Source organism: Halictus rubicundus, unplaced genomic scaffold (assembly GCF_050948215.1).
Source record: "Halictus rubicundus isolate RS-2024b unplaced genomic scaffold, iyHalRubi1_principal scaffold0089, whole genome shotgun sequence".
Lineage (NCBI taxonomy): Eukaryota > Metazoa > Arthropoda > Insecta > Hymenoptera > Halictidae > Halictus > Halictus rubicundus.
Genome location: NW_027488630.1, coordinates 673,323 through 699,892, shown reverse-complemented (window position 1 = coordinate 699,892; position 26,570 = coordinate 673,323). Strand labels below are relative to the sequence as shown.

At 43.1% G+C, this 26,570-nt stretch overlaps 1 long non-coding RNA gene across 3 annotated transcripts; it reads right to left on the bottom strand.

Annotated features, from left to right (window-relative positions):
* Window positions 1–3,449: 3,449 nt before the first annotated feature.
* LOC143363674 (uncharacterized) lies at window positions 3,450–6,265 on the bottom strand. Of its 3 annotated transcripts, none has more exons than XR_013083872.1 (3): window positions 5,704–6,265; window positions 3,817–4,560; window positions 3,450–3,588 (listed from the first exon to the last, which is right to left on the bottom strand). It is a non-coding gene; the product is annotated as an uncharacterized LOC143363674 (long non-coding RNA). The 3 variants fall into 3 exon arrangements; XR_013083874.1 differs by lacking the exon at window positions 5,704–6,265 and adding an exon at window positions 4,886–4,931; XR_013083873.1 differs by lacking the exon at window positions 5,704–6,265 and adding an exon at window positions 4,618–4,667.
* Window positions 6,266–26,570: the final 20,305 nt, after the last annotated feature.

The window sequence follows — 26,570 nt, the reverse complement described above, 5'->3', positions numbered from 1 at the left end:
AGAAAAATTTGTAGTCTGTCTTACCTACCACGACCGGTCATTTGACCGGTAGAACGATTTATATCTTTTTGTAATAGTATTCTTTCAAAGACTCAATTCCGAAGCTATTGTCAGATACTCTCACACTCCTACGATCATACCTACCCTAGCCTACGCCGTTTTAACCATAAGGGCCCAGAACCCAATAAATCACTTTCCGGAACTGAGTTTTCGTCGCCCATAGAAAAGTCAACCGTCCTCTCCGTCCTCTCACTCTTCCCCACCCTTTCCTTCTCTACTTTCTCTTCTTAGAACCAAATCGCAACAAGACTTTAGCCATCCTTGAAATAGACGAAAACCAGACATCCTCTCCAGCGACCATCCCTTGACTTGTTTCCGACTTTCACTTTTCCTCCCCCATAATTGTCCTACCCTAAAGTCATTCTTCTCCCCATTTTTCCTTGCATGATTTTAGCCGAAAAGTGCTTTCCAGGGACTGCTTTACGGCCCTTCAAAGTGTTTACAGTTCTCGCTCGCCTATCGGCCTCGCGGTGTTTATTTGCCTGATTGGTATCCGAAGCGGTCCAGAGCCTCGGATTTTCTTACACCGTCTTATCTACTATGACTGTAAAATAAATAAAATCATAGCCGGAGGAGATGCCTAGACGTCTTCGAAACTGCTGTAGACGGAACTGTTTGGCAAGAAGTAAAAGAAGGGTCTAATCCTGGAAGAGCACCTATTCATAATATTTTTAGGGGAACATCAGGCCAAACAGGGTATAGTAAACGAAATATTATGCGGTGAAAACGAATAAAATATACATTATATACTCCTAAATAAAAGAAACTATATTTTTATACTGTCAAATTGGCTATTATCTTCATTCTATATTAAAAAATATAAGTTGTGCTAAAGACCGGTCATTTGACCGGTCGCGGTAGGAATAGGTATACGTGAAGTGTCGGTAGGAATAGTGCGAATAGGAATAGGTAGTGTAGCGTGGCCAGTTGACCACGCGAACATAGCTAGATATATATATAGCATCGATTAATGGCGCGGAGAGGGAAATTTAAATATAAGATGTAATCGCGTATTTCATACATACGTATTTTATTTGGGCGCGATAGTTTAGAGTAGGTAAAGAAAGACCGGGAGAGTTCCATAGAGATCCTTGACGAAATTCGAGTCGGCGAGACTAATTGCGGAATTTAGAGAAAGTCACGCAGCCTCTTAGAGTAGCTTCTCCAATTCTACATAAATTAGGGATAGTCGAAGTCCGGAATCAGTTAAGGACAAGAGGTCATAAATTCCGAGTCAAGGACCTCTTGGAACTCCCTCGGACCTCTCTCTCGTTCGGTCCCACATGGCCCCACGTCCCTTGTTTTGGCGGGGCTTCACCCTCACGCGTACCCCACTCCCTTGCGTGCGCTATTAAGATCCATCCACTGCCAATCACCATCAAGCAGCAACCGGAAGACGAGTGATCCGACGAATCAACGCCTAGCCAGAAGATCCCAATTTTCCTATTGGCTAAGGAAGCGAGAAGGAAGAAGCTAAAAAAGGGATTCGAAGCTCCAGGACGACACAGAACTCATTATAGAACCGAGGGAGTTACATCTCTAAGAATTTCCAAATAAATCTTTAACAATTATTTTCGCCATTTTACTCTGTGTACGAAGTTATTCGTGAACCTCCACGAGCAGAGCGCTTCAGCGCTCCACGGGCACCCGAACCCACAACAAAAGTCCCCATCCCACCACACGGCGACGCAACATAGCTAAATTTTGGTGACAGCGGTGGGATTTATTAAAAAATTTTGGAAAATCAACTGGACCATACATTTGATGCCGGCTTGTGGAAGGCTCTGGAAAGGTGCAATCTCTCTCTCCTGGGTTTTCGTACGGTTTCCCCAGGAGCTTGGGTAAATACCGGAGAGCGAGTGACGTCAGCGGCCGTACAAGACACCCTGCCTGTCACGTGCACCCTTGAGGAATTCAAATCATCGAGAGGATCCAACGATAAGGAGAATCCAGCCGGGAGAATTCAACGACGGGGAACCGGAAAGGAGAATCCAGCCGGGAGAATTCAACGGCGGGGATCCAGGAAGGAGAATCGAGCAACTGCTGATAAGGAGACATCGCAAGGCCAGGAAAGCGTGATTGGTGGTGGATCATAGCGGTGTAACCCGGGCAGCGCATCCCTCGTAAGTTTAGAACATAAATTTTATTATTTTCGCCACGCGTAGAATGTCACGTAGCTTTAAAATGTCGCGTAAGGGTAGGAAAGTGCGTAGGATTAACTTGAATAGTAGTGGTAATTCCTTTATTGTTGACGATATAACGTTTGTGTCACCTTCAATAGAAACTACGGTTGCCCTCCCTCAAGTAAGCTCTCTGCCATCTCATAGTACTGTTGCAATACAGAGTACCCCAACTAATTCTTCTATCTTTTATGGTACAACCGCTTCCTCTAATGGTCCCGCAGCCATCGAAATAAGTCCTGTTAATGTATCTGAGCGTTCTTTTCTGCCACTGAAACTTGCTATCGACCTTATACCTCAGTTTGATGGACAATCTTGTTCGGTGACGAAATTTATAGGGCAATACAAATTAGCCAATGATAGAATCAAACCCGCCGATAAGGATAATCTCCTTGCTCTGATTAGGAATAAAATCGTGGGGCATGCTGACTTCTTAATTTCGGGCCACCGCGAAGTTAATAGTTTTGATGAGCTAATAAAAATCTTGAAGGAGTCATTCGCGCGATTTTTCAAGGTAGATTCGATTCATAACGAACTGAGAAACATACGGCAAGTAGATAATGAGAGAGTTGATGTTTATGGGGCCTGAGTTAGCGAAATTCTAAGTAGGGGAATTGAAGCGGCAAAAGAGAAATATACTGCGGAAGAATTTATAGGGGCGAAGGTCGTCCTCAGTCAAGCCGCGGTAACGGGTTTCACTAAAGGATTAAGCGACCGCGTAGCACGAATGATAATTTTAAAGGATAATTTACAGACTTTAGAATCCGTTATAAAAGTAGCAGTTCAATTAGAAGGTGAAACTTTTGAAGAATATCGACATACCCCTCCGAAACTCACTGTACGCGACGCTCGATTATACGTGACCAATACGCGACCTGATAGAAGGTGTTTTAGATGCGGCCAACCAGGGCATGACCGTGTTCATTGCACCGATAACCTTCCCAATCACCCCCAGAATTCCCGGGAAATTAGATGCCGTTTATGTAGGAAGACCGGTCATGTAGAGTCCCAGTGTTACGCGAACGTCTCAGGAAATTCTGAGGGAAATAAATTTAATCGACCTTCAATATCCCGGTTTAATGGAAACTCGCAGTCTTTAGACTTGCGAGGACCACCGCGTCAAAGCGCACCGCGGAACGAAGCCCTTATCGCGCGCGCCGGTTCATCCGAATCTGCTTAAATCTTGACGCCAGCGAGATTGTTCAATCACCCGCTATTACGTTGAAACACCAATCTTTTAATGAAGTAATTGCTTCTTTCCTCATAAACACAGACGCTTCCAATTTCGCTGTAGGGGCTGTATCGAGCCAAGGGCCTGTAGGGAAAGACCTCCCCATCGCGTATGCATCTAGAATTTTAAATGAAGCAGAATGTAATTATTCTACTATAGAAAAAGAATTGTTAGCAGTTCTATTCGCAGTAGACCATTTTCGACCTTATCCCTACGGTCATCAATTCACCCTGATAACTGATCATCGCCCGTTAGTTTGGTTACACAATGTCAAAGATCCCACATCAAAACTTATGAGATGACGAATTAAATTGAACGAATACGAGTATAAAATTGTGTACAAACCTGGTAAGGTGAACTCCAACGCAGACGCATTGTCCCGAAACCCTGTAGACCTCCAAAATAATTCAATGTTCCAAACAAACTTAATAGATCCTTGTCTGGAGAATTCGGGGGTGGCTCTCGCAGGCGCCGGCGAGGTGTTGCTCACGAACCTCCGGACAAACCCAAATCCTACCTCAGACCAAAGCATAGAATATTACTGTGAGGAACGGGTTGCCTCTGTTTTCCTTGCGCGCGGGGAAGCAGTGGTTGGAAATGAGGTCGAAGACAGTTGCAAAACTTTTGGTAGTAGAGACAGCGATAATGACGACAGTGACGATTATCATACTGCTGACGAAGACGAAACGCCTTCACCTTCAATAAAATTCCATGTAGGAGGGAAGGAACCACTCTCTGATCTGTACGAGGTCGTTGAAAGACACGACAACCGTGAAGAGAGTGTAGATATTCGGATTCTGCCTCGGGCATCGTTGGCTTGCGGCGACTCGGGCGTCTGGAAAATCGGCAAGCCGGAAAACCTCCTGACCCCGTTCCAGGCACCGTTAGGCGCAAGGACGATGCTTTCTCTTTCTATCCCTTCTTTTCGGCGCTCTGGCTGCCCTGAGAATATCGGCAATCCGGAAAACCTCCTGACCCCGTCTCAGGGAGCTATCGCTGGTGGTGTATTGCGTGGTAAAGCGCAGATTCTTCAGGCTGAGGAGCCGGTTATAGGGGCACAATCCGAGATAGGGCCGACCTCATTCAAACCTGAAACACAGATAGAGAATCTATATGATACAACGCAGAAAGCGAATAAAATATTACCTATTAGAGTCACGGACAGTATATCCAACCCCCATCCTACTTTCCTCCCGACTTTTAAACATTCTAAGGATTATCTCTACATGCGTAAAGATAACCTTATACATTTCCTCCCTACTGATTGTTCATGTGCTACAGAGACTAGCAAGGATCTCCTGAAACGGGAGAAGTTTCTTATCCATCGAGTAAAAAAGTACAATGTTAATGTTGGAGAAGCCTTAACCATACCCGGGAATAGATTTTGTATATTTCACTTATTCATTAAAATTACCTCTGAAGAGAGACCTGACTTTCAGAATGTCGTAGCCTCATTGAAGTCCCTCAAATGCCTCGTGGATAGGACAAACACAAAAACCCTTAGCATTTCTAGAGTACACAATGGATTAGGAACTATTGGTTGGGATCTCCTTGAACAATCAATAAAATCCATACCTACTGACCCCCAATATATAATACCCATTTGTCCCGGAGAAATAATCATCCCTGAAATATCGGATAGACTAAAAATTACTAAGGAACATCCTGATACTACCATCGGTGGTTATCATGGTACGACCAAGGTATACGACAGTATTAGAGAAAATTTTTATTGGCCTAGGATTAGATTTGGGATGTTTTCATATAACACTTCCGTACATGAAGCTACAGGATTTACCCCACACGAATTAGTTTTTGGTGTTAAGGCTATAATTCCTTCTGAATTTGCTAAGCCGGAAACCCCTCGGACATTCTTTCATTACTTAAATGAATTGTTTACAAAGATTACCACTACTCAAGCTATGGCAGCAACGAATTTAAATCGAGCAAAGGAAAAAAGTAAACGACTGTACGACAAAAATGTTAATCCTCGTAAATTTAATGTAGGCGATTATGTTTATCTAGCTAAGGAACCCAAACCGTCCAAATTTGATACCGAATATGCAGGGCCATACCACGTAGTTAATGTATATAACGACTTAACAATAGAGATAGAGATAAGTAATAATAAATTTAAAACGGTCCATGCGAATAAGTTGAAACTAGCCTGTATACGATTAGATTAGTAAAGCGACTGAGTATAAAACTGTTGTATAAATAAACTGAACCCACCTTAAACGATTTTAATGTAAATATATACATCAGGAACTCCGAGTGTAGGTACACCTGCGCACACACACATATATAGTTATTCTGAAACAGACTCAAATCATGCGCCGTCTATATAATTAATTAGAATAGAGTAGTATCAAGTAGTATGTAAAAGCTGTTCCCATAGGAAACACCTTTTCGATAAGGGGGAAGGTGTAGCGTGGCCAGTTGACCACGCGAACATAGCTAGATATATATATAGCATCGATTAATGGCGCGGAGAGGGAAATTTAAATATAAGATGTAATCGCGTATTTCATACATACGTATTTTATTTGGGCGCGATAGTTTAGAGTAGGTAAAGAAAGACCGGGAGAGTTCCATAGAGATCCTTGACGAAATTCGAGTCGGCGAGACTAATTGCGGAATTTAGAGAAAGTCACGCAGCCTCTTAGAGTAGCTTCTCCAATTCTACATAAATTAGGGATAGTCGAAGTCCGGAATCAGTTAAGGACAAGAGGTCATAAATTCCGAGTCAAGGACCTCTTGGAACTCCCTCGGACCTCTCTCTCGTTCGGTCCCACATGGCCCCACGTCCCTTGTTTTGGCGGGGCTTCACCCTCACGCGTACCCCACTCCCTTGCGTGCGCTATTAAGATCCATCCACTGCCAATCACCATCAAGCAGCAACCGGAAGACGAGTGATCCGACGAATCAACGCCTAGCCAGAAGATCCCAATTTTCCTATTGGCTAAGGAAGCGAGAAGGAAGAAGCTAAAAAAGGGATTCGAAGCTCCAGGACGACACAGAACTCATTATAGAACCGAGGGAGTTACATCTCTAAGAATTTCCAAATAAATCTTTAACAATTATTTTCGCCATTTTACTCTGTGTACGAAGTTATTTGTGAACCTCCACGAGCAGAGCGCTTCAGCGCTCCACGGGCACCCGAACCCACAACAAAAGTCCCCATCCCACCACACGGCGACGCAACAGTAGGAATAGGCACACCGCGTATATGAAAGTCACAGTGGGGAGTGGATGGTGGAGTGGGAGTTGTGAGGTTCGCAGCGCCTTCCGCGGCCAGTCGAGGTGCGCGAAACGGTACGGTTCTCTCGTGGTGCAGAGTGTAGAGTTTGCAACTACAAAATTGGAAAGAAATAAAATACGTATCATTACAATTAATATTATTCTTAATTTATATTAATTAGAGATTTTGTACCCAAGATTTACATGTTAGTTACATATTTCATAAAAAACAATTAAGCTGTACGTTCTAATCTTGGTTAAAAAAAATAATTTGTACACAATGTCAAACACGTACTCGACAGATTACAGCCAAGTGCGTGAATGAGAAGTTAAACTGAGATAAATCCATGAAATACGGAAAAATAAAAACAATCAGTAGTGGTAATCATACGCAGAGTGCAGTGAAATAAATAACAAAACGTGTGCGAGTGGTCTTTACCCCGTAAAAGTCGTTTAAAAGGTTAATTGAATGTGTTGAAGTGCATTGACACGTGTTCGTACAAAGCCACGTGCTCGAAATTTAAAATCGTTAAATAGACAAATTTAATCGAATAAAAAGATTTACTCGCCATATGCACAATATTAAGTATCTTATTATTAAGAAATTAGGCTACATAAAATTAGTTCAATATAAATTTATAAGTGGTTCATCGAGTGATATGGCCATGTTATGTAATAGGTTAGGTTGCTGCAAGTGTATGGTCACAATACATATAAGAAAAATAAGTATATTTTAGTTTATAAAATGAATACATTATAATATAGTTTATATATACATAGTAAGTTGGTAAAAGTCACCATACGTAGATTTAATCAGCTGAAGAAAAGGTCAATATCGCGCCGATAAAATATTATTCTAGTTATTACTATATATATCACAGAAATAAACATATAGCATAAGCTATATATTTAAATATTAATAAATACAAGTAACGTCTAATAAGCAACAGTAATAGCAATATGCAAAGAATTAATTACACAATAGAAGTACATAGTTATAAAGCTAGATCAACACCAATATAAGAGTATCTTAAGTAAGAAACGTGTTTAACTAAAACAATTAGGGTATATAGACAATAATTTAGAAGTATAATACACTAAGTACATAAACTAACTTTATGCATTACCATGGGAAAGTGTAAAGTGGAAACCTGTGCCACTTTAACGTAGCATATAGTTTATATATAGAAAGTCAGTCACTCAGACTAAATAAAATATAAACTCTTGACTTTGTATAAACCTTACAGTAATCCGTAATAAAAGGTAGCATAATTAAATAAATAAATAATTTAAGTAATAATATATGATAAGTATTAGTATAGTACATCGTGGAATGTAGATACCGTAGCAGTAAAATAACTCTTCAACACATAGTAAAATAAATAAACCACAGTTATAAGGTGAAGACTATTAAATTCAGCATATTTATAAATAACTAAGTTTATAAATCGACATAACATAAATACAAACAGTAGAAAGAAGGATAATTTTCTATTGATAAAATAATGATTTCTGTATTACTATATAAGACATAAATATAAACACTTAGCATATACCTTAAGAGATAATAAACATAATTAATAGAAGTACTTATAATAAGCAACGGTAAATGTAATATTTAGTAAAGAGGAGAACGAGATCTATAAGTGTGCAAAGTTTCAACCGAATCGGTGACCCGAAGGACGTGGCCTCTCCTTGTAAGTAAATACATGATACAGTGAGAGATAAAATAAATGAAGTTAATAAACAGGATGTAGCAGAGCAATAACTTAATTTCGTTACTGTCTTGGTAAAAGATATAAAGAACACGAGAGCAGCATATACAGAAAAGTAAAATCAAGACACGTCAGCTAGTCGAGTGGAACTCTGTTGCCACCAGCTGATCCTGGTCACTTTGGCAAAGAAGATCCTGTTACCGGAAGACAGCAAAAGGTTTACAGTAAATGCAGAAGATTATGAAGTTCTCCAATGGTCCCAAGGAATTACGCTACGAACCTCCAATACCAGTGACTCCAGTGTAAAAGAATCCAACCTAGAAGACAACAAAAGATAAGTGCTGTGCATAATCATATAATCAAACGGACTAACAATAGGATTAAAGTCCATGATAGATATGAAACAAAATAGTTAGTACAGATACTCTATAACACATATAATCGTTCTCTTACCCAAACTAATCACAATCATAGCCGAGTGAATTAAAGTCTTCTATGATTTATACAAACATGAGATGAAACTGTACTCTCGCATACTTGCTCCAACAGAGTAAAACAGTCAGAACAGCAGGACTTCATAATCTAATATTTTGACGGTTGCGTCAGACCTCAGACATTATAGGAAAATTACAGCACTGTATCTCGTTAGGAACCAGTATAAAACCAATAAAATAAATATGTTTAAATAAAATTCACAGTTAGTAAAGTCGCGCCAAATATATATGTTACGATTAATGTGTCTAAAGTGGGTATTAGGGTGGCTCTTATTTTCGATTTTTGAATTTTGTTTATCCCTCCCTCCCGCCCCCAGGAGTGTTCCAATTAATAAAAAAAAATGTGTAAAGTTTGAGCAGCCGCGGATAACGGGGAAATGTGTCCCTGGTCCCTTAAACATTAAAATGATTAATTAAATGCTCATAAAATTGTTTTTCTCGAATATTTCAACAAAATAAGTTTAACAAAACTTGTATATCTGAACAGGCTGCGACTTTTACGTCGTATTTTTTTGGTAATTGTGCATAAAAGGTTCCTTCTCACCGATTTTGATAAAATTTAAATACGTTGTGTAGGAAAAGGAGTGGAGAATAATATTGAACTTTTATTTTCTTAACTGAGAATAATTAATGATTCACAAGAATATCAACCACTCTGTCACGGGAGTCAGAGTACGACCTTTATGACGACTGACGAAAGACTGCTATCCGAAGACGCCACGCGTGACGCTCGGCCGGCCGAAAAATCGTAGCAACGATCGGCCGCATTTGTTCCAAACGAATGACTACGAGCCCCCTTCTCATTAACACCTCTCTTCATTCGGCCAAACTGACGCGTTCGTCGTCTTCGGCGTGGTTACATCCGTCTGTTGGTTCCTTGGCGGTTAAATCACCTGTACACATCTAAACATACGCAATCACTTACCAACCCTGGTTACTATCGTTCACCAAATTAATTAGATTTATGATTCACCAAATTCGACGAGGCTATTATCATTCACCTATTTCGATGATCAATCGCTTGTCGATTTCATACTATCATTCGTCGAAGCTAGGTTACTATCATTCACCTCACCTGATTACTATCATTCACCAGGGTCGACTACTACCGTTCGTCGAAGCTAGGTTACTATCATTCACCTCACCTGATTACTATCATTGACTACTATCGAGATAGTATTCATCTGGCTAACATCAACAAACGAATTACTCAGTACAATCTAAAGACAACTCACCTTCCGTTGTTCTTTCACCAACTTTTACTGTGTGGCATCGAAAATAACCCAAGGAGTGAGTTGATCCACCGCCACCACCGTTCGTTGTCCCGGTGTCCTCCTTAGATACCTGAGATCCACCACCTCGTACCGATCATTGGGCAAAATCGTTCTAATCTTGAACGGTCCCTTGGCCTTTGTATTTAATTTTCGGCTCTCTCCCGTAGCTGGTCCAGCGTTGGCCTTCACCATGACGACATCGTCCACTGAATACTTAGGGGCTTTATATCTTTTTGCATCAAAGGATCTCTTTTGCCTCCCCTGTTCCTCATCTATGTTGCTCTTAGCAACCTTCCGCGTTTCCTCTAGATCTACCCGATCTATGGTCTCCGGGATTGCAGACAGTAATACCGCATCGGCCATACTACGAGGCTGATATCCGTAAAGAAGTTTTGCTGGTGTGCTCCTTGTAGTCCGACTCACGGTATTGTTGATGGCACTCTGAACGTGCTTGACATATTCGTCCCAAGTTTCTTCCGGTTTACCTGCACATGTGGTTGCCAAGGCATCTAATACAGTACGATTAACCCGCTCGCACTGTCCATTGGCTCTTGGGGTTGCCACAGCATTTAATACGTGCTTAATGGCATTTTTCTTACAAAACCCCTTGAATGCATGAGAAGTAAACGCGGACCCCCGATCTGAAATTATTCTGATGGGCACGCCAAATATTCCAAAAACGGTCCGTAAAGCCCTGATTACATGTTTGGCCTCTGTACTTCGCACTGCTTCCAAAATACGAAATTTGGTATAGCCATCTACAATCGTCAAAATCTATGTTTTTTTTCTTTTGCTGCGTATGAACGGTCCAATGTGATCGAGGTGTAACGTATGGAACGGTATAGCTGTTTACTCAATCGGGTGCAGAAACCCAGGCTTTTTACCTGAGGGCGTCTTATAACACAGGCAATTTAAACAAGCTTTAACATACTTGGTGACAAATCTCCGCATGCCCTTAAAATAATAATTTTCGTTCATCTTCTCTAATGTCTTATCGATACCAAAGTGTCCCGAGTCGTCATGACATCACTTCACGACGCTCCATCTGGCTGCCCGGGGAACGAGCCATTTATGACCATTCTCTGTGACACGGAATACTACACCCCCTTTTAAAGAATACTTATCAAAGATGTCCTTTACACCGGGTTGAGCGTCTCCGGATTCAAGGACCTCCTTAATAATTCGAATGTCATCGTCTTGCATTTGAGCGACTTTCAACCATTCGGATTCAGTTATGTCGACAGCCAAACACTCTATGGGATTTTGACTCAGATAATCCACGTGAGATACCTGAGACCCCGGTCGATAAACAATATCAAAATCGTAATCCTGTAAATAGATCCACTATCGGGCAACTCTAGCATTGAGGTCCTTTTTCGATGCGATGGTTCGGATTGCGTTACAATCAGTAACGATAGTAAATTTAATACCTATTAAATACACCCTAAACTTTTTCAACGCATCGACCACCGCCAGCGTTTCTAAATCGTATGAATGATACCTCTGCTCGGCAGAGTTCGTCTTCCGACTATGGTATGCCACTACCCGTGGTCCTTCTCCTGACTTTTGAATTAGGATAGCTCCTAGCCCAATTTTGCTCGCGTCGGTATGCACCTCCGTTACCAATAATGGATTAAAGATAGCTAAGATCGGACGTGATGACAAGGCTTCCTTTATGCCTGCGATCGAATTCTCTTGCTCTTCGCCCCACGCCCACGGGTTGTTTTTACGCAGCAGTCTGGTCAAGGGTGCTACTCTTCTCGAATAGTCCTTAATAAATTTTCGGAAGTAACCCGAAAGGCCAAGGAATTGTCGTAGTTGTGTCACGTCCTTGGGTGCTTCAGCTTTCATAACCGCCTCAACCTTTCGTGTCCCCGGTCTCACTCCGTCTTGCGAAATTTCCCTACCCAAGTATTCTATTTGCGTACTGAAAAACTTACACTTGGAGATATTTATTGCGAACTTTTTTGCTCTTAGTATCCCTAATACTTTAATCAACGATTCAAACCCCCCTGTTATTGTATCACACGCGAGAAGTATGTCGTCTATATAAACATTGACATCCGTTCCGCGGAAAATCGAAACCATTATCTTCTGAAAATACTCCGGAGCATTAACAAGGCCAAACGCAACGCGTAAGAATTCGTAATGCCCATCGGGAGTCACAAAAGCAGTTTTCTCGACCGCGTCGGGATTTAATGGGATCTGATAAAATCCTGATTTCAAGTCAAGGGCTATGAAATATTTCTTTCCACCTAAACGATCAATCTGGTCATCAATGACCAGATCATGCGTTTCATGCGTTTTGTGACCTTATTTAGGGCTCGGTAATCTACGCACATACGATCATCTCCAGTTTTTTTTTACAAGCAAGATAGGACTGGCGTAAGGCGATGAGCTTTCCCGTATAATACCGGCAGCCTCTAATTCCGTTACAATTGATTTCTTTGGTATGTGTTGTGGTTTGGGTGTTCAGTAAATGATTCACCCAATATAACAATAACCATTTATTAAATAAACAACAAAAACTCAACGACGTAACAAGGAACAACAAATGAAATAACAATGAAACAACTGACGGCGAATGAACTGACTGACTGACTTGACAAACTGACTTTACAGACTGACCTGAACTAACTGACCTTACAGACTGACCTCTTCATCCGTCAGAATCCGTGCTTATATCTAGTCCCCCGCGCCTCCAGAAATTTCCTTCGAACAAGGAAACTTCTGGAGTGGGGATGTCGCTTCCTGTACGTGCCCCTTGGAGAAAGTTCGTGTCCTTGCACCGAACATCCGTGTCCTGGCGAAAGTCAAGGGTTGGCGGCCAAATGTGCACGCCAAGGAAAAACCCCGAACCTGGTCGCCAAATGTGCACCCCAGGTAGGAAAAGACTTCCGGCGACTAAGTGTGCGCTCGGGAAGAGCTTGGGCCTGGCGACCAAGTGCGTCCAAGGTCCCAGCCTGCAAACGACGCTCCTACCTGGGTCCGATGAACCCTTCTCCAAGGGGTCCGCCACATCACCCCCCTACCAGTGCCAACGACCCTAATAAACGAGATAATATATATACCTATATTCTACACTATTGCTGTATTCTACCGTGAATATAAATCAAAGTACTAACCCTAACCTACAATAATACAAACTTAACGACTACTGTTGGGTAACTACCTAAATACAGAATAACGAATAGAGTATATACAGAAACTCTTATTTCTAAAAAACGGCCTGGTACCTATCCGGAAATCGAACGCGCCTACCGCTGCGAGTTGTAAATCGCGCATCCGTTGGCGCTTGATCTCGATTGTTGACTCTACTTCTATTTTCGGTATAAACAATAATTTCGCTGTGAGGTACCTGACTATGGGGGCTTTGCTCGATATTGCTACTATTGTCATCGTCAGCGAATACAAATGCAGGTTTAATCCTGTCGATGGAAACCGTTACTCGTTTTCCACCGATATCTATTACAAAAGTTTTGTCGCCACGTTGCAGTACTTTATATGGGCCATCATATGTTGGATATAATGAGCTTTTTAACGCATCGTGCCGCAGGAACACATATGGGACAGTATCCAATTCTTTAAAAATGAATGTTTTGCGCTCGCCGTGTCGAATCACTGGGGAAGGTCTCACTTTCGACATTCGTCTCCGAAACTCTTCAACCCATACCGACGATGCTTCAATCCTGGACGAAACGAAAAATTAGCCAGGTAACCTGATACCTGTCCCATAAACCATTTCTGCGGCCGTTGCTCCCAAATCCTCTTTAACACTTGACCGTACACCGAGCAGGACCACAGGTAAGGTCTCTACCCAATCATCGGTCGCGTGGCATTTTATTGCTGTCTTAAGCTGACGATGAAACCTTTCCACCATACCATTTGCTTGCGGATGGTAGGCGGTCGTTCTAAGGTGGTCTGTCCCTATTATCTGTGCGAGCTCTTTAAACAGGTGCGACTCGAATTGGCGTCCCTGATCTGTTGTAATTCTCAAAGGTACCCCAAAACGTGCAATCCATGTACTAATAAAAACGCTCGCAACGGTTTTCGCGTCGATTTCTGCAATCGGTACGGCTTCCGGCCACCGCGAAAAACGATCGATCATAGTAAAAATATATCTAAAACCGCGACAATAGGGTAATGGACCAACTAAATCTATATGTACATGTTCGAATCTGCTGTCGGTGGTGTCGAAATTTCCAACCGGAGCGGACACATGTCTTGATACTTTCGCGCGTTGGCACTGGATACAACAACGCGCCCATTTTCTGCAGTCGACGTTAACCGATGGCCAAACGAACTGTCGCGAAACTAATTTCTGCGTCGTCCTAATCCCGGGATGCGACATCCCGTGCAGCGCATCAAAAATGCTGCGTCTCAAACAATTAGGAACGTACGGTCTGACCCATCCGTTAGCAACGTCGCATACTAAATAAACATTTTGGTCCGGAAAATATATTTTGTTCAACTGAAGGGATGTTGAATTTGTATTAAGCATTTCTGTTAATTCAAGATCGCTCTCTTGCTCTTTTGCTAAAACACTATGATCGGGAATTGCTGTAATTGCCTCTATCCTCGACAATGCATCTGCAACACTGTTGTCTATACCTTTAATATGTAATATCCGCGTAGTGAATTGTCCAATAAAGTCTAAATATCTAAATTGTCGAGGTGAACATTTATCCAAATTCTGTTGAAAGGCGAACGTAAGAGGCTTGTGATCGGTAAACAAAATGAAATTTCGGCCTTCTATAAAATGCTTAAATCTTTTTACCGCTATGTAAGCTGCCAGCAATTCTCGATCATATGCACTGTACTTTTTCTGTGCTTCCGTAAGGGATTTTGCGCTGAATGCCAATGGTTGCCAAATTTTGTCAACCTTCTGCTGAATCACTGCTCCAACAGCAACGTCTGATGCATCTACCACGATGCTAATCGGTGCCCCTGGAGCAGGATGCACTAGCAAAGTTGCATCAGCAAGAGTCGTCTTAGCTAATGCAAATGCTTTTTCACTTTCGCTAGACCAGGCTATAGTTTCCGAACTTCTCTTTGATCCCTTCAGTAAATTATTTAATGGATGCAAAATGTTTGCTACGTTTGGTATGAAACGGCGATAGAAATTAATCATACCCAGGAATCTACGTAGCTCTTTAATTGTTTGCGGACGCGGGAATTTGTTAATGCTATCGACCCGTTCAGCCATCGGTTTGACGCCTTCCTTATTCACCGAATACCCCAGGAATGAAATTTCCTCAACCCCGAAGATGCATTTTCCCGGGTTAATAACGACACCGTATTCTAAAAACCGGTCAAATAAAATTCTCAAATGTTTTTCGTGTTCCTGGTCGTTATTCGATGCAATAAGGAAATCGTCGACATACGCGTAAACAAAATCTAAATCGCGTATGATTCCGTCTACGAAACGCTGACACGTTTGCGCCGCGTTTCTCAACCCGAATGGCGTAACTAGAAATTCAAATAACCCGAATGGCGTCGCGATTGCCGTTTTTTCCACGTCCTGCGTCGCGACAGGAATCTGATGATACGCCCGAACTAGATCGATTTTCGAAAAAACTGACTTCCCGTGAAGTCTCTGCCCGAAATCTTCGATGTGTGGAGGCGTATATCTATCTGGTACGGTTCTCGCGTTTAGTGCCCGGTAGTCGCCGCACGGACGCAATGTCCCGTCCTTTTTTAAAACTACGTGTAACGGCGAGGCCCATGGGCTTTTGGAGGGACGGATAATGCCTTGCCGAAGCATGAGGTCAAATTCCGCCCTCACCTCTTTCAAACGATCCGGTGCCAATCGTCGTGGCTTACAATAAACCGGCGGTCCCGACGTTGTCTCGATATAATGTTCCACGTTGTGTCTTACCGCTTTTCTCCTGAAGACCGGCGGTCGGGTCAACTCTGGATATTCCCTGAGTAGACCGTGGTACCTCGAATCCCCGGTGATGGTCCTTATTGTCGGCTCGCTCCCTGGTGCTGGTGCTCCTGCCACGAACAATGACGTTGTCGCGTCGATCAAACGTTGATGTCGTGGATCCACCAGTAGGTTATAATGCGCCAGGAAGTCCATTCCTATGATCGGGGTTTCCACATCCGCGATCACGAAATCCCATAGGAACTCCCGACGTAGCGAGAAGCTCAATCGCATGGCCATGGTACCATACGTCTTGATTCTCGACCCATTTGCGGCACAAAGTTCATACGTGTCTTCTTTCACGCGCCGGTCCACACCTGAACGCGGGAAAACACACAAATCCGCACCAGTGTCTATCAAAAAACGTGTCTTCGTAATGGAGTCCTTTACAAATATCCGGCCGCTCTTAGGACCACCGCACGCAGCCGCCTCAAATGACGACGGTCCCGTTAGTTTTCCTGCCAATTGCAGGGTTTGATGCAACGGTGTGCGTCCTTTCCAAACTTGAAATGGTACTTGCATAGCCATTTATCGGTTTTCATTTTCTCGCGGATGGAAGATCGTGAGGAACTCCTTTGTCTTCTTGGGAAGAATTTCTTTCGCTCCCTGTCCCGTCCACGGGACAATGCATTAATCTGCATTTGCATTTCCTGCATTTTTGCTAGGAGCATCTTCATATCCGTGTTGTTTCCCTGGTGCTCCGACACTGTTGCCACCTTGTTCCTTCCAGGTTGGATCTCGTGGACCTTGTCTGCTATGGCAGCCAACGCGTCACCTGACGTTTCCTTAGTTGCCGCCAATACTTGCTGTGTCCAGACAGGAAGACGATTCTTCCATATCTCGGTCAGGAATTCGTCATTGACCGAGGTGCCCGCCAACTTCTTGATGTGCCTCCAAAATTGAGTTGGAGTCCTGTCACCAATTTCTTCGGCTTCTAAAAGTTTACGAACTCTTGTGCCGTCTGAGTCGGACAACCTTTTTATCAATGCGGTTTTTATTTGTTCGTATTTGTCGTCGGCGGGAGGTTTGCAAATAATGTCTTCGACCTCTTCAGAGTATTTCAAGTCCAGTTGCGAAACCACGTAACCGAACTTCACCTCGTCCTTGGTTATTCCTCCGATCAAGAACTGGGATTCCAGGTGGTTGAACCAAAGTGCAACTTTTTCCGGCCAGAACGGCGGAATCCGCATCGTTGTGACGATCGCGGACGTCGTCTCACGACCCGTAGATCCCGAAGAGTTGTTCCGTGGATCCGTCATCGTTCGCTTGTTACGGACCGTATTCGCGCAAGAAACAAAAAATAATATACGTGCACAAACACGGGGTCACCAATTTGGTATATGTTGTGGTTTGGGTGTTCAGTAAATGATTCACCCAATATAACAATAACCATTTATTAAATAAACAACAAAAACTCAACGACGTAACAAGGAACAACAAATGAAATAACAATGAAACAACTGACGGCGAATGAACTGACTGACTGACTTGACAAACTGACTTTACAGACTGACCTGAACTAACTGACCTTACAGACTGACCTCTTCATCCGTCAGAATCCGTGCTTATATCTAGTCCCCCGCGCCTCCAGAAATTTCCTTCGAACAAGGAAACTTCTGGAGTGGGGATGTCGCTTCCTGTACGTGCCCCTTGGAGAAAGTTCGTGTCCTTGCACCGAACATCCGTGTCCTGGCGAAAGTCAAGGGTTGGCGGCCAAATGTGCACGCCAAGGAAAAACCCCGAACCTGGTCGCCAAATGTGCACCCCAGGTAGGAAAAGACTTCCGGCGACTAAGTGTGCGCTCGGGAAGAGCTTGGGCCTGGCGACCAAGTGCGTCCAAGGTCCCAGCCTGCAAACGACGCTCCTACCTGGGTCCGATGAACCCTTCTCCAAGGGGTCCGCCACAATTTCACTCGTTCGCGTTCCGCGTAGGACAGTCGGTACGGTCTGCGGACGATTGGCTCGTCGCTCGTAAGATCTATCCTCATCCCCGGTACGTCTGCCGATCCCAGCTCATCGATACTGAGGGCAACACATTGTCGGTATTGGTTCAACACCTCTAATAAACGGGTTTCATCGTCCGGTGAGAGCCCTTCGCAATTTATATCTTCCCGTTGTATCGGTCTACATTCTCGCGTAACTAAATTCACCTGTTTTATTTCCGTATTCGATTCTGCTTTCTTTAAGAAGCTAATCCCGGTTGCCTTACATGCCGATTCTACGCCTGGCACCCCCAATATTTCGCGACCTAATAGAATCTCCTTACTAAGTTGCTCATCCGGTATAATGTAAACAATGGTTTCATACTGAATGTTGTCTACCTCTACCCTTATCCGCGATTGTGCTATTGGTATCCCGGTAGTATTATTAAACGCTGACATGATACTGTCGGTTCGTTCAGGTTCGAGTTGCATCGACCGAGCTGTAGCTTCCCTAATTAAAGAACAATCACTGCCCAGATCAAATATACATTCCTTTTCTATGCCATTTATTTTGCATTTTCTGATCGGTTTTTCTACTAACGACTTTGTAACCTGAGCAACCTCCAATAAACACGGCGTTTCGGGGTTTTCTAGTTAAAGCTTTCTTGACGCTGCTTCCTCCTTTTGTTTTTTGAAGCATGTGTCATTGCTATGTCCTATGCCTTTACAATGTGAACATTTAAGAAATGATTTATTATTTTTTTGCGGGTCGGTAACCACTTTCTTCTTATTTTCAGGACAGTCACGCTTAAAATGACCTAATTTCTTACAATTGTGACACACCTTTGGTTTATTTATTTTTAATAAACTACGATCTTTCGCCTTCTGAAAATTAGACTGCTTAACGTCTCTAGTTGAGACGCTCTATCGTACCTAACTTGGCTGTCAATATCGCCGTCCGGATGGTTTCATCGTGAATATCGCTTGCAATTAGATCAACTATTTGACTCTCGGTTACGTCTAGTTTCAATCTGTTTATTTTTCTTAGCTTCTTGAAACAATATTCTTGCAAATCTTGACCGGGTTTACTTTTGTACGCGGCTTCGTCATGAAATAAGCGACCGAAGCTCTCATCACCCGGAAACTGCTTAATTAAGGCATGCGAAAATACGTCCCAATTCAAAAACGATTGCGTGAGACCATCATACCTCAGCTTCGCATTGCCTCTCAATCTACATCCCGCTAAGTACAGCTTTACCTTACCGTCCCAATCGTACACCAGACCACAGTCGTTGATTTTGTCAATCCAGTCCGAAGCTGTCAGAGTCTTCCCGGCTGGATCAAATTCCGGTAGAAATTTCTCGTTCAGGTAGTGGCTATTGTTGAGTCGTCTAGTTCGCGGCTCCTTCCTTGAACGTTTATCGCGTTCATCCGATGACCGGTTGTTTCGCGAGGACTCACGATGCTCACACGAACACTCACGATGCGAATGTTTACCACGCCGATGCACACGCGATTCACGTCTGCCCATTTCACTCATTTGCGGGCTAGCAAGGATATGTATCCCATTTCTGATATGTAGGAAAAGGAGTGGAGAATAATATTGAACTTTTATTTTCTTAACTGAGAATAATTAATGATTCACAAGAATATCAACCACTCTGTCACGGGAGTCAGAGTACGACCTTTATGACGACTGACGAAAGACTGCCGCATTTGTTCCAAACGAATGACTACGAGCCCCCTTCTCATTAACACGTCTCTTCAGTTGTAAAACTCAACATTCTCAACAACTGTTTCCTATACATGTAACCGTAACTATACATATAAGATTATTCTATTATTATCTTAGAAATTGGCAAAAGAAGTAAACTCATGTGCGTTGCTCTGAAAAGGAGATTTAATTTGGTTCAAATAAATATTATTTACATTATATACACAAACGCTTTACCTGAAAAGGAGAGACGACATTTAAAGTTTATTCTCCAAGTGACAATTCCCTTTCACCAACGATTCTTTATTACAGAAGTTAACGTTTTGACACAACAACTTTTTTCTGTTTTTCCCCCACGACTCTACAGAACTTTTCATCTCTCTCTCTCTCTCTCTATATATATATCTCTATCTCTATCTCTATCTCTATCTCTATCTCTATCTCTATCTCTATCTCTATCTCTATCTCTATCTCTATCTCTATCTCTATCTCTATCTCTATCTCTATCTCTATCTCTATCTCTATCTCTATCTCTATCTCTATCTCTATCTCTATCTCTATCTCTATCTCTATCTCTATCTCTATCTCTATCTCTATCTCTATCTCTATCTCTATCTCTATCTCTATCTCTATCTCTATCTCTATCTCTATCTCTATCTCTATCTCTATCTCTATCTCTATCTCTATCTCTATCTCTATCTCTATCTCTATCTCTATCTCTATCTCTATCTCTATCTCTATCTCTATCTCTATCTCTATCTCTATCTCTATCTCTATCTCTATCTCTATCTCTATCTCTATCTCTATCTCTATCTCTATCTCTATCTCTATCTCTATCTCTATCTCTATCTCTATCTCTATCTCTATCTCTATCTCTATCTCTATCTCTATCTCTATCTCTATCTCTATCTCTATCTCTATCTCTATCTCTATCTCTATCTCTATCTCTATCTCTATCTCTATCTCTATCTCTATCTCTATCTCTATCTCTATCTCTATCTCTATCTCTATCTCTATCTCTATCTCTATCTCTATCTCTATCTCTATCTCTATCTCTATCTCTATCTCTATCTCTATCTCTATCTCTATCTCTATCTCTATCTCTATCTCTATCTCTATCTCTCTCTCTCTCTCTCTCTCTCTCTCTCTCTCTCTCTCTCTCTCTCTCTCTCTCTCTCTCTCTCTCTCTCTCTCTCTCTCTCTCCCTCTCTCTCTCTCTCACAGTTTGGCCTGTTTAGCGCGCTCGAATTAACTCCAGCGTACAAGTTAAGGGGTTAATGCTATTACGCACAACTTCTCGGGGCCATTTCAACCCTGAGAAAGTGTGGGACTTCCCAAGCGATCGCCCCCCGTTCGAGAGGGGCGATGTGATAGCAAGGGTTTACCCACTAAAACTCCTACCTCCACTTGCGCCCCCGGTTACGATTGTTCTACCTGCTCCCAGGGATTCGGAATTCTGGCTGCACTGCCCGACGATTTTTTGTGCCGGACCCTTTCTTTGCGAGCTTTAAGCACCACTCGCATCGAATCTTGAAATTCGAGGCGAGTGAGCTTTGCAAAAGTTTTGCTTTCGCAAGCTGCATCTGCAACATTATTTTACAAAGATTATTTAAACGGTCATATTAATGTTAATGAATTCTTACCGAAAATGGCCCGCACAATTTTTGTAGCATACAATGGCTGGCGACTGTCCGTGCCAAACCACGTATACGAGGGTAAACAGACAGCCTCTCTAAAGGTCGTTCCACGCAAGACAGGCAAAATGCCGAAGTTGTTGGGGCGGCCGAAATCGTCGCCCATAAGGACTGAGGTAGGTAGTATATGCCGGTTCTAACTCAGTGGGCGAGGGGGGTCATTCTCTTGAGGGACGATGGGGGGATCGCTCCGGCGCTGAGGTATCACCTCGCGGTTTTTGTTACCGGGATGGCGTTTCTTATCGGTGAATCCGGATTCCAGTTTCACGCGGATTCTGGTTTCACGATGTAGCTTATTATCAACGCATCCGGATTTCGTCGACGCTGAAGTAATTATCGTTGCAGCCGTATTCTGTGTAATGTGATTTGACCTTGAAGGTTGCGATATATTTCGCTGGGAGATAGAGAGAGAGGTTGTTTCTCTCTCGCTCTTGCGTCTTCTTGCCGCGCGGCCATTTATTCGCTCTTGCCGCGCGGCCATTTTTTATTATATTTCGCGGGAAATAGAGAGAGGCTGCGCGGGAGATAGAGAGAGGTTGTTTCTCTCTCGCTCTTGCGTCTTCTTGCCGCGCGGCTATTTTTTATTATATTTCGCGGGAAATAGAGAGAGGCTGCGCGGGAGATAGAGAGAGGTTGTTTCTCTCTCGCTCTTGCGTCTTCTTGCCGCGCGGCTATTTTTTATTATATTTCGCGGGAGATAGAGAGAGGCTGTTTCTCTCTCGCTCTCGCGGATTCATGTCGCGAGGCCGTTGCATTTTGGCGAGACGGCGTCTCTCTCAGAGAACCGCATACTTTTGCCAATTGCGATCGCGTCAACGGTTTTTTCATTATCTATAATATTATGTATGTAGATGTAGCAATGAATACGAGACGTTGGCGCGATAATGAAAAACCGTTGACGCAAAATAAGATTTGTCTTGAACGAGTCGCCATGCAGTTTGCGAAGGTTCGCAGCAATGATTTTTCATTATCGCGTCAACGTCTCGTATTCATTCCACATTTCTTCATTAATCGCATTCGTGCTTTTCGCATGCGAATGTATTTGTTCATAATATTATGTATGTAGATGTGACGATGAATACGAGGCGTAGACGCGAAATAGGAATTGTCTCGGGCGAGCCGCCATGCAGTTTGCGAAGGTGCCCCCCTTACAAGCTTTTGCCGTGACAAAGTTATTCGAGCGTGATATTCGAAATTACTTCGAGGTGTATCAACGGATTTTCGATCGATATTTTCGCCTTCTTTCATGCGAGATTTATTGCGTTTTTCGCGAAAAATTCCCACCCGCCGTTGTTCCGTACGTATCGGTTTTCGCGTATAAACCGTTGGACTTGTTGAGCGAAGTGAGGAACGAGTATATAAATCTTTTACAAGTGTTTGTTTTCTTAAAACCTGAACGGAAATTGGCGAGATACTTGGATAACGTAGTGCTTCGATATCGTAGAACTGATTACGTTTACGTGGGAACGCTAGAATCGGAACGTCGTTGCGTGCCTCTTATCGCGTTAACTCGTCCTTTCTTACCGATCAAAAACGCCGACTATTTTTAACGGGCGACGAGGACAGGGACATCGACCACTACTACTACTACTACTGTAAAAACAACGACGAGGACGAGGACGAGGAAAAATGGTAGTCTTATCGTTAAAAAATTTGGCTTGGGTTCACGTTTTAAATTAGTATTTGGACGGTAGTTTCTCCGACGACGGGCATCAGAAAACGTTGATAGAACATTTAATGCGAATCGACACGACGAGTCGCATATGTTTTTTCTACACGAAAAGATTCAGTCCAGTCGTGGCAAGATGGCCCGCGATCGATTCACCGGCAGCGATATTGGATATCCTCGAAACGGGCGAGCGACGCATCGTGGTGCCGGTTGGATGCGAACTATAATCGTATTTCTGAGAACTGGAAATTTAACGGATGAGGTAAAATTAAAGCTTGAAAAATTGTTTCGTTAGAACAAAAAATGGAGGGGAACAAAATAATACAGTTTTTAAAAAATACATTAAAGTGCCTGACACGCATGTCGATGGTTATTAAAACTATCGACGAGTATCGCGAATGGTGCCGATCGTATATGGAATGTTTGCAATACTGTACGAGATATTTGGCTTGTACGAAGGACGAACTGTCGGTGGGTGTGAAATTTAGTTTAACATCGATAACGTGTCGTATGAAAAGTTTGAACGTATCGTTGGGCCACCGTTTTTCACGCGTCGGCAGAGGTTTATACGACAGGAGTCGCGTCGGCGGGAGAGCAACGTCTCTTCGTTGGGAGGACGTCGAGTCGGCGTTTCGAGATCGCATATCGACCGGCCTTGTTATCAACGTCGAGCACATCGATCTTCGCCAATTTTTGCAACACGCGAAGCGGATGATTACGAGACGCGTTACGGAATCTCTGAACGAACATTCATCGCTGAAAGTGAACATTACGTTGGAGGCGGAATTTGTGTTGCGCGACACGGTTTCGGTACGCGAAATTTCGCGCTGTTTCGAATGAGCGATTTACGTCGCTGGTACCTGAAAGACATTATGCCAACGATTTTGGCATCGATGGAAGAGTTTCAAGAACCAGACAGCGGGTGGACGCTATCGAAGATATTGTATCTAATAGTGAATTGCAACAAGTTGCAGCCGTTGCAAGCCGGTTGCAACGTCTCTGTATCTCGTGAGATACAACTGAAGAGAGCGATCGTCAACGTGAAAAGTAACGACAAGGCCTCTTTCTTTTGGGCAGTCGTGGCGGGTCTCTATCCGATCGAGAAAAACTCGGAGCGTTTCTCTTCCTATCCGCATTACCGCACGGTGCTTCGAACCGAAGGATTTCAACTGCCTATGTCGTTCAAGGATATTCGAAAATTTGGAAGGGTAAACAACGTTTCCGCGAACGTGTTCGAATGGATGCGCAAGAAGTGTGGGACGCTTCATCTGACCGAGAAGAAACGGAGCAAGCACGTCAATTTGTTGCATCTACGGGGGGGGGGGGGAGGGTTCGCACCATCATTACGCGTGCATAAGAAATTTGTCGCGATTGGTTTCGTCGCAGCTTAGCAAGAATAGTCAACGCATGTATATTTGCGATCGGTAAGTTGAGAGCATTTTTTTCCTTTTCCAATCAAAAGACCATGTTATATTTTTTTTCCTCCTCCTTCTCCGATGCATGCAATATTTTCCATCGCAAGAGAGATTAGACGTCCATACGGTCGATTGCGATGGAATGAACGAATGCGCTCTGAAGTTTCCAACATCGGATGATATGTGGCTGCGGTTTAGCAACTATGCGTACAAAGAACGGACGCCATTCGTCATCTACGCCGATTTGGAATGTCTGCTGGAGAAACAGGAAGGACAGAGCCGCGGGGCGCGCACGCAGTATCAACATTACCACGCGTTCAGCATAGGTTATTACGTGCATTGTCAATACGATGCTTCTTGTGTGAGTATCGGGCTTGTTCCAGAGAAGAGGGATGCTCGGCATGGTTCGCGACAAAGTTGTACGAGTAAAGTTGTAAATTACAGCCGATAATCGATAAAAAAGGGGCCGATGAAGATGTTAACCGAAGCACAAAAATTAGATTTTCTTACGGCCACGCGTTGTCACGTGTGCGAAAAACCGTTCAACGACTGCGACGAAAAAGTGCGCGATCATTGTCATATCACGGTCCGGCGCATGACGTTTGTAATTTGAATTATCAATCTTCGTACGTGATACCGGTGGTTTTTCACAATTTGTCTGGTTACGACGCGCATTGTATCATCAAAGATTTGGCAAACGCGTTTAAGGGGAAGATTGTAACCGTACAGGTTACATATCGATACATCGCGTATACCGAACGTCGATGTCAACCCCACCATAACACTCTGTGACGTAACCCGCGAGTCCTGACGGAGAAAAGGACCGCGAGATATCGCGACACTTTGTCGCAATGCGCACGCATCGATCACCACTCGGTATTCTGCGCGTCATCACAACGGAATTTATTGCCCTGAACGTCGGGAAAGATCACGGGCCGTCCTGTATACAAGCAGCTCTTCTGCGAGCACATCATATATATAAATAGTTCTTCCAAGAATATACTGCCCTTTTACCAGAAATTTGTCTACAAGCTTTATTTGTCTCGTCCAAACCTACCGGTTTCCAGTGCCTGGAGGCACGAATCCATCTCCTTCGCGAATTGACACGCGTAGGGAATTCGGGGTAGTAACCGGCCCCCGCGAGATCGTATACATTATTCTTGCGTAGCCCTGACAGAGAAAGAATTAATATAAAAAGACGAGCATAGAGAATGTACGGTTACAAGATGGTCGTGTTACCGTTGACGAAAGAGCGGTACATCTCGTTCACGAAACACGTTCACGTCGAGAACGACGGGGGGATAAAAAGAGATTACAGGAAGTTGATAAAGTTTCGATTCATCGATTCGTTCAAATTCCTGAATTCTAGTCTGGACAAGTTATCGTCGTATTTGGGCAAGAGTAAATTGCGCGTCGTATGAGGCGAATTTGCACATCTTTCCAACAGCGATTTCGATCTTTAAGGGCCCGGGTCAATCACGTGACTTTTCATGATTCGGTGGTCGGTATCTGCTGTACAGTTTCCTTTACAGAAATGGTATTACCTACAAATGTGTAGCTGACTGATGAATACGAGATGGAGCTATCGTCGTATTCTATTATGAATCAGAAAGAGAACTCGATTGACGTTGCAACACAAGAGGTGTGTGACGAGGAAGCTAGATTTTACTGCGTTGTCAGCTTTTAAAAGGGCAATGTTGCCGTATCATATTCATACAAACACCGTCGATGATCGCATGGAAAGCGTTCGAGCTGCTTCGAGCGGTTTCTTTTTTTCCTTTCGGATCTGTCGAAATTTGGAGGCTTATTCCTTCTTAATTTAAAATATGGAATTTTCAATTGTAAATAATTGTATTAAACGAGCATTGAATATTGACTTGTTTAAAAATCTTCTTAATTTTTTAAACTTTCTATAGGAATATAACACGAATATATATATACAGGGTGTCACCAAACGTTAGCACCTCAAATATCATTGTTGTTTCTAAAGATACGTAAAATATGGTAAGGACAAAGCTGAATGGTACAATGGGGCT